Source organism: Schistocerca nitens, chromosome 3 (genome assembly GCF_023898315.1).
Source record: "Schistocerca nitens isolate TAMUIC-IGC-003100 chromosome 3, iqSchNite1.1, whole genome shotgun sequence".
In the NCBI taxonomy this organism is placed as follows: domain Eukaryota; kingdom Metazoa; phylum Arthropoda; class Insecta; order Orthoptera; family Acrididae; genus Schistocerca; species Schistocerca nitens.
The window spans coordinates 688,322,955-688,332,891 of NC_064616.1; the positions used below are offsets into that span (position 1 = coordinate 688,322,955).

The window sequence follows — 9,937 nt, forward strand, 5'->3', positions numbered from 1 at the left end:
TCCGTAGCGTTGTCACGCAGCGCAGATACTAAAACAGCTACGAGTCGCCTTCGCTATTATTGAGAAGATACTGAATTCAGTATTAAATATGAAACGGACTAATGTCATTCACCATAAAGTGCGCAAATGAAATTTATGCACTGATAAACATTCACATGCAACTGTGAAAACATAATTATCCTGTTCCGAAAAAAATATCTTGGGATGTTTACCTATGATAAACTGAGATGGGCTCATCATATCCGAAATATCACTACTAGAAAGAAAATGCAATCTCGTCAGAGCTACGACTCGAGTGTGGTGGAGCACTGGGTGGCGGACAGGTTCAAATGGTTCAAATGGCTCTGAGCACTATGCGACTTAACTTCTGAGGTCATCAGTTGCCTAGAACTTAGAACTAATTAAACCTAACTAACCTAAGGACATCGGCCGGCCGCTGGTGGCCGAGCGGTTCTGGCGCTACAGTCTGGAACCGCGCGACCGCTACGGTCGCAGGTTCGAATCCTGCCTCGGGCATGGATGTGTGTGTTGTCCTTAGGTTAGTTAGGTTTAAGTAGTTCTAAGTTCTAGGGGACTTATGACCTCAGCAGTTGAGTCCCATAGTGCTCAGAGCCATTTGAACCAACCTAAGGACATCACACACATCCATGCCCGAGGCAGGATCCGAAGCTGCGACCGTTGCGGTCGCTCGGCTCCAGACTGTAGTGGCTGGAACCACACGGCCGGCCCGGCGGACAGCGATGATTTTATAGCGGACCCTACTCAGGATGCATTTTGATTACGGACTCATGTGCTACGGATCAGCGTCAGACAGCAAGCTGCAACATCTCGACAATTCGCAATACAAAGCTTTGCGTACAGTTACTTGGGCGTCCATGTCAATCCCAGCCAACCCATTACTTGTTGAAGCAAATGAATCATCGTTGAAGATGCGATGAATATTGCTCTGCAAGGAATTCCTCCTGCTGCTCTCTTTCGACGAATATGGGCCCCTTGACGAAAAAATCTGGAAATTAACATCATACTGTGTGTACTGAAGATATTGGCTAAATAAGCAACTTCCACCTGTCGCGGTTGAATATATGAAGATGGAGGCATTAAGTTACAAGGCGCGGAAAAGTCCCCTTCAACCGCACCACAACAGTCCATACGAACAGCGATATTACTGTGCCTGTGTGATTCTGATTGCGATGCAAAGCTCTTTTCGACTTGCAAGCATGTCCAAAGGAACAGGCGCTACGGCGACCGCAGCGTTACGAAACACATCAAACGAACTCACAATTTCGAATAATGACTACCATCATCTGCAAATGGAATGACGACAACGAAAATTATCACGAGCGGTCACCTTACCATTTTTTTTTTCGATACAGGTTCGCAGGAGAGCTTCTGTAAAGTTTGGAAGGTAGGAGACGAGGTACTGGCAGAAGTAAAACTGTGAGTACCGGCCGTGGGTCGTGCTTCGGTAGCTCAGTTGGTAGAGCACTTGCCCGCGAAAGGCAAAGGTCCCGAGTTCGAGTCTCGGTCGGGCGCACAGTTTTAATCTGCCAGGAAGTTTCATATCAGCGCACACTCCGCTGCAGAGTGAAAATCTCATTCTGGAAACATCCCCCAGGCTGTGGCTAAGCCATGTCTCCGCAGTATCCTTTCTTTCAGGAGTGCTAGTTCTGCAAGGTTCGCAGGAGAGCTTCTGTAAAGTTTGGAAGGTAGGAGACGAGGTACTGGCAGAAGTAAAGCTGTGAGTACCGGCCGTGGGTCGTGCTTCGGTAGCTCAGTTGGTAGAGCACTTGCCCGCGAAAGGCAAAGGTCCCGAGTTCGAGTCTCGGTCGGGCACACAGTTTTAATCTGCCAGGAAGTTTTATACGTATATGTAATCCTCGGGCTCTTGGTCATCAGTTCCCAAACAGCCTTCAAACTTTATTACAATCCAACGATATAGCAACGTATAAAATCCTGTACGAGTTCGTCAACAGTGCCAGAATCAGATATAGCTCCTTGTGCTGCAAATCTAATGCTTTTGTATGTATGTGTCTTAATAGTAAATACTGGTGTATCTATACATATGGCTGTACTACCCAAATCACGATCATGTGTACTGTTCTGGTAGAGGACACTTCTAGAGCTGCACAAAAATACAGTTCTCTACCCACAGCGTTTGAAACAGTTCTTACAGGGCTTACAAAAGGATACTATCTCGTTAATTTAGACACATAGTCATCAATATGGATTGAATTGGTAATACCCAAATGTGTACCAACACAACTTATCGTTTCTTATTGTGTTACCAGTATGTTTTTTAGCCGGCCGGAGTGGCCGTGCGGTTCTAGGCGCTACAGTCTGGAACCGAGCGACCGCTACCGTCGCAGGTTCCAATCCTGCCTCGGGCATGGATGTGTGTGGTGTCCTTAGGTTAGTTAGGTTTAATTAGTTCTAAGTTCTAGGCGACTGATGACCTCAGAAGTTAAGTCGCATAGTGCTCAGAGCCATATGGTTTTAAGGCATACTACCTCTGTGTACCCTGTGTTACTCTTTACATTTCCGTCTTGTTTATTCGTTTCAGTATACTGTAGACGTAAAACTTGTTTTGTGTCGCATCTGTCCTTTGTTAAGTCTATGTTACTCCGTACCATGGTACCAGTTAAATTTATGCATACAGTACTATGAACTGTCAAAACCAACTGCTGGGTAACGTTTCCAGTGTTCAGATGGCTATATGCACACGTTCCGAAAGCCAATAAACTAAAAAGTAAGTAAATAAATAAATAAAACACTGACATACCTCTCAGTGAAGGCGGTAGAAGACACCGTTAGAAAATCTGTAAAGAATGGGTTATACTAGAAGTCATGTCCAAAATTCCATAAAATAATGCCAAGATACTATTGGGTTACTTCACTGCTTAGCTAGATAAGCAAAATGAATTCAGGAAAAAGCTTGAAAGAAATCGTCACAACGGAATACTATACTTTGCCATTGGTGAGTTCGAAATCAATCACTGAGCAAGAACCTATCCCAGAAACAACATCCATATGAGGAGAATTACAAATGTACTCAGATCTCTATCTGAAAAGAAAGAAGATGAAAGTAAAACCTCAAAGGTTCACAACAGAGGAACCAAAAATTTCTAAATTTGCGTGCAGAGAAATCCATCCATCTCCACAGGATAAGAAGAAAGGAAAAAGGCAGAGACCGTACACCAATATGCAAAATCAATTCCATTTTGCCGAAAACTGACATTTTGAGACCGTGGCTGTATACAAAATACAGGCTGATTCTTACAAAGAAGAAAACAGTAACCAGTCACTGTTAATACTGCTATTTGTTTACTCTGTGTGCATATCTATACACGAAAAAGGGCTTTATGTACTCCTCACTATTCCATCAACACAAGGAGTCAACACTGCAACATGATGAAGACGGGACTTTCGGCGTAATTAGCCTAAAACTGAAATATTTTTACCTTTGAGATTTGTTCTCATTTTTATCCAGCCACGTGATAAACTCTCTTGTCAGATCGTGACGTAAATGTAGCTCGTAAAAACAAAGCATTTTTTAGTTTATATTACACAAAAAAGTTATTATAAGAAACTCAACAGATAGATAGATCGATAGAGAGGGTCACTTACTAAAGCCCGTAATTTCCAATTGCGACGCAGAAGTTTGAAATTTGGCTCAAAGGTGCCTGCAACATTCATCTGTAACGATGCAAAAGCGTGGTACCCTGCGACGTCTCTTTCTGGTTCGCGGCCACTCCAAACAGTTAGTTGTCGACTCATGTGAAAAAAAGGCCAGAGCTCTGAGGTTCATGTTAAGTGCAAGGTGGATTAATGATCTCACATTAGCAGCTAAATTCATCACAATTCAGCCCGACACCATCGTGGGCGTGTCACACGATGGGAAGTTCGTCTCACCCCCTCTTACGACATTTCATCCCTTCTTTTGACGCCTCCGCGAAAAAGGTGAGAACTACGTCGCCCAGCGTTTCAGTCGGGCTTTTTTCGTATGAATGGCAGAGGAAAACATTTCAGACACGCCGCCGCTCAGAATCGATTCGAAAAGGCCTCAGGGGTTTCATAAATGGCGTCAATTAAACCACCCCTTCCCTTGGGGTGTTGAATCCCACACATTTCGCTGTCGAAAACGACTGTTTGCAATGCGATGACCAACAGGACGACGCTCTTGACAACCTTTGACACTGCTGACGTCCCAGGACGATCAACTATTCTCTAAGGACGTTGCTGAGCTCTTTAAAAATGTCCCTGTACAGGGACAGCCAGTCAGTCATTACTAGGCGCCAGTGAGACGGACAACCATTTCGAAACCCCTGAGGTGAGTGGCGCAATGTTGCTGAACTAGAGCTTGCTAGCCACTTGCTATATCTAAGGGGCGTCGAAAGTCATATCTGTCATACCAGCGCCTAGTTATCAGTGACTAGGTGTCTCTGTAAAGATACATTCTTAACACGTTTAGCGAAGGAGTGTGGGTAGCACCAAGGGTGTCTTCGAACTGCAGGTCTTACAAGGGAAATTCCCCATCGCTACCCCCTCAGATTTAGTGGTAAGATGGCGCACTAGTTAGTCCGTCAAAAACTGCATACAGATTTAGCATAAAAACAGGAAGAAGGTTACTGAACTGTGAAAAAATAAGAAAAATAGAAACAGTGAACAATCCGTGCTCAAGATGTGTAACATCGAGTAAATTCTAACAGACCGGGTGTCGTAGTTGTGTGGTCACGGTGTTGGACCATGAAGCGGGAGATCTGTGTTCAAATCTCCCTCGTACCCATACTTCCTATTTGATCCACGTAAGTATCACATGTTGTGACTCTAACGTTCCCTTTTGGACGCTTTTGACTCTTTCTTGTGACTTAGTTCATACCATTTATTTGTTGTTTCCGCTTCTGTCAGAGCTCTACGCAGTATTTCGCCTGCTCTCACTATTCATCACATTTACCTGGGACGGTAAAATATTCACACAAAATGACTCATATTCTATAACGAATGTATAGTATGACAACTGCCAAGAATACAGAAGGAGAACAGACATGCGAATGACCGGACGGAAAATTAATAATTTTATGAAAAAAAGGAACGAAATAGATTTGAACACGGATCTCCAGCTTTGTTGTCCAGCACCGTAACCACACAACCACGACGCCATTGTTCTTCCAGTACGCTCGATGCTGCACATCTTGAGCTTGGAACGTTCACTCTATTTTGCTTTTTTTTTTTTTACAGTTCAGTACTCATTCTTCCTGTTTTCAGACTTGATCAGCGTTCAGTTTTTGACTGGCTGTCCACTGGACCATTTTACCACTAAATCTGACGGGGATGCGATAGCGAGTTTCTCTTGTGAGCTGGACCCTTCCCACCTTCTTCATGCTTCTGTCAATGTCGCATCACTCACGATCACTCTACAGGAGGATGCGAAACAGGAGGTCTGATAAAGCGTACCCATGCTTTGCACATACAGGTCATGTTCAAATTTCGTTGAATGGTTTTAAGAGCCCCTAGTGTTTCCAGCATGCACACCAGAGCAAAAATTGGAATCACGCTACGCTCCAAAGGCTTGGCATCACGTTCAGTGAGGTTGCCGGCACGCGATGTCCTTAGAGAAGGGTTGGACTGTCCGAGACATGTCATCCTGTTTCACACCCTACAAACTATCTGTTTCGACCGCCAAATACGTGGGAATCAACTCATCAAGAGAAGGGGTGGTTTTGCAGACGCGCTTTACGAAACCCTCTGACACCTTCTTGTGCCGATACCGATGCCCCCATGCCAAAACCACATGCTTACAATGCTCAGCGTACTGGTTCTGACCTCCATTCCAGAGGTGTCAAAAGAAGAGATGAAATGTGGTTAAGTAACACGTGTGACACGTCGACGCTGGCATTGAGAAAAATTGTTATGAATTTTGGGGATCATTAACCCACCTTACACCTCACATGACCTTCAGAGCTTAGGCCACTTTGTCCCATGTGTCACCACATTGTTGTCTGAAGCGACGCCGTGTCCATGATTGGCATCATAGGACGCCAAGCTTTTGTGCCTACACAGAGGAAGATTGTAGACACCTTTTAGCCAAATTTCAGACTTCTGCGTCGCTGTGGGAAAAAGAAGAGCATCCATCGTGTAGGTGGCAAAAGTTCTCTGTGGTATCTTAAAATTTATGTATCATTACAACAGGTAGAGAGCAAATAGAGAGAGGCTTTCTTTCTATTGTGGATGATCTTGCAGTATTGAGTAGTGATACCACAACAGCCCAGAAGGAAACTGTAAACATTTCAAAGGGATAAGAAAAAGTTTCAGAAACATCTTCAGCTTAAAGTACGTGGTCGATAAGTTCAAACAACCAGGGAATTATTGGTATGGTGGTAAGGTTTTATGGGACCAAACTGCAGAGGTCATCGGTCCGCAAACTTACACACTACTTAATCTAACTTAAACTGACTTATGCTAAGGACGACACACACACCCATGCCCGAGGGAGGGTCTCGAACCTCCGACGGGGGAAGCCGCGCGGACCGTGACAAGACACCTCAGACCGCTCGGCTACCCCGTGCGGCAAGGAATTACTGTACACTGTACAGTGGCATTCACGACATTATAAAACACTGTCTGATTTATGCTGCTATAGCAAGAAATGAAACAATGTATAGAAGACAAATAGTTTATTCTTTGTAACCTACAGTAAAAAATGGAGACAATGGAATGCATACATGAAATATAAAACGCCTAAAGTTGGCAGATATCCCACAACAAGATATCAATAACAGGCTAAGTTTTTGATCTACAGTTCAAAAACTGAAAGTTGACCAAGCGGAGAAATGGAAGAAAAAATACAGGATCGGTTTGGTCTGAAGCGAAGAAACAGGCTTTTAGCCAAAGAATGACAGAAGTATGGGTCCATAGTAGGGTAAACCAACGTTTTGGCGTACTTTTCGTGGACGCAAATGGGCTCATTCTAATCGACAAAAAGGTTCTTTCTTATGTTGAGGCTCATTGTCGGTACAATATGTTTTACAATCTGGATCGTCAAGAGTATAAATAAGATCCTCCGCCACAATCTTTTAAGTGACCTGTACACCTACTATCGGCTGCAATGTTAAGACCCATTGAAACGTACTTCTTTCGGGCAACAGGAAATGTGGAAAATTGTTTCAGGGTCAAATTTTCACCCATTTCCAAACAAAGCTCAAAAATATAATTATTAACGAGCAATAACACATAAGGTTTTGGTGTTTTTCAAGAATTTGTTGTTTTGATATTCCAAAACGCTTTATAGATAAGGCTGAGTATGTTTTCATCAATGAACGAGATAACGACATGCAAAGTACTATGAATTTGAAAGAATAATCTCTTTCCTAGACGGGTGGAAACCCTACGTAAGTTGTTAAGTATACATTGCATATTATCCGCAGAAATAGCTACATTTAGTTCCATTGTAACACACCGTAGCAAGTTCAGAAAACACTTTTTCAATACCCCTGTACACTCATGAAGCTGAGAAACTAACCACTTCAGGAGGTATAGCTTAATGTGATATTTACTGACTGATAGATCATAACTGTTAGGTTCCTACCTGAAGTTTTGGATTACATGATCTGTGCAGTAAGGAATGTGGGTACCAAAATTCCTATGAATCAAAGCAATTCCGTGGCACTTCTTTTCTGTGATATAGGTTCTGAACGGCATACCTCAGTTTCAGAAGTGTGTTACTCCTTACTTCAGATGTTGTTGACGTCTTGCTTAATGATTTTTGGTTTCGTTTAGCCTGAATTTCATTTTAGGAATCCCATGCATATCATAATCCTAAGATTAGACACAAGGAAAAAACAACGTTTTTCATTACCACATTGTCTAAAACACTTTCTTATATATATTTCTTATTTCGATTCCTTTCGATACCAGTGTACGGATATCGATACAAAGGGGTAATCAGATTCAAGCGAACCCCATGAACATGAAGATATCCGTCCTTCAGTAGTGATTTGGGTTCTGCTGTGATTTACCTAACTCGCTTAAGAAATTTCTGGTGGTAGTTACTGTGGAGATAACACAGTCAACTTCATCGACTATCCTTTCCCAACCCGATCATTTGGTCTGTCTCCGCTGAACTACTTCTCGATGCGGTGTTAAGCCCCAAAATTTCTTTTTTGTCAAGATTACATACATAATATGTTGCTACCTCAGAGTGTTATATTCCTTTCTCTGTGCCATTTCAGAGATGGGAACAACGATTAACAGGAATCTTCGGTACAGTATCAGCCTATCTTCATCTTCTGGGTGCAGAAAACGCATTCGCCAAAATTTTGTAGTTTAGATGTACCACTCAATTCTTCTCGGCATTCTGTTGCACTGTTGCCTAATTCGAATGTGAAACGCCAATCCATCACAGAAAACTATGTAACTTGTCACTTGCAGAGATATATAGAACGAAAAGCGAGGATTTTGTACGTGAAAGTCGCTCTCGATCGTTAGAGTAGGTGCCTCGCAAAATTCTGCCGATAAACTGCGACGGCTTGGGGATTCATGCATCGTTCATATATCCATTTGAAGACTGCGTAGCTGAGCACACACTTAGAAAAATTAGCCAAGCATTCGCCGCAGGGCCCAGTTTCAAGTTGAAGTACTGCACTCGGGACACAGAGGATAGATGCTTTCACGTTTTGAAGTATTAAAAAAAATTGTAACGACTCCAGAACGATCCAAGACATTGGACTCATCTCATTAATAATCGATACGACCACAATAGTTAGTTGTAAACCTTGTTCATCTGACCCACATCGATTGTTAGTTGTTCAGTAATATAATTTGAGAAATGTTCTATGCTTAAATACTGTGAAAATTACTGGAGAATCGTTGATTCTCTGTTATATAGAAAATGTAAGCTATTGTCTTGTGAGAAACTATATTTAACCTATAATCTATTCGATATTGGACCATCACTGCCTCATACTGTTGTTTAATTTCTTTGTTCTCTATGGTCAGGTGATGAGGTATTCCGAATTTCCATTTAATTTCGTCGATGGTGACAGATACTTTGTTTCATACTACCCAAGGAAACATGAATAACATATCTGAAACAGTATTGCTAGAAAATGACCTTGTAATCCGAAACCTAGGTTCCGTAAAATAAAAAAGCTGTAAAATGCGTGTTTTCTCGTACAACAACTACAGTGTTTCACCATGAACCCACAAGTACGTAAATCAGTTAAATTATTCAAAAATTAAGGGTACTTTAAATTTTCTTGGAAAGAGGAGTACAATGACTTGTTAGTGTCTGTAGTGAAAATTTTCACAAAAGAAGCGAACATTTACTACCTATGAAAGCCATCTTTCCCGAGACAAAGCAGTGTTACTTCGCACCGTCACTCTGGATAACGAAGCGGAAACAGCACATACCAGTCACTTTTCGAAACGGACTGCCTAACATTGCCAATTTGTGCTAGTTCCAGATCAACAATCGCACTTGGTGCTCATAATTCACTGCGAATCTTTTGAACTAGGAGCAGTGGGTTATTTAACATCGAAGGATCTTAAGAAATATTGCATGCTTTCCCAGCAGTCGTTTCAAAACAACTGCGGGGCAAAATTATTCGAAAATAAAACGTTCCCAAACACTGCTTTAGCAGGGGATCCGGCTTCGTTTAGTTTATATAAAGTAAGTTTTTTCAGCACAGCATATGACCCAACTTTTAACTTTCTACTTTTATGTAATCAAACTTCGATGCAGACATAGCTCTTTGCGTGGCACGGCAAAGAAGTCTGCCTCGAAGAAACCGCGACAAAGAATTTCGGCAATGAGTCTATACAACGAATCAGTGCGTACGAAGCTTTACAAGAAAAGTGCTGCCCCAGGCTACGTATCGACATCAGGAATGGGCTTCTTTTATTTGTTTACTTCATTTATGGCTTTCTGGCATGATCCACCCAG

General features: G+C 42.4%; 1 non-coding gene across 1 annotated transcript; it reads left to right on the top strand.

Annotated features, from left to right (window-relative positions):
- The first annotated feature begins 1,459 nt into the window (after positions 1–1,459).
- Positions 1,460–1,534, top strand: Trnas-cga (transfer RNA serine (anticodon CGA)). The gene has a single exon. It is a non-coding gene; the product is annotated as a tRNA-Ser (tRNA).
- The last annotated feature ends 8,403 nt before the right edge of the window (positions 1,535–9,937 follow it).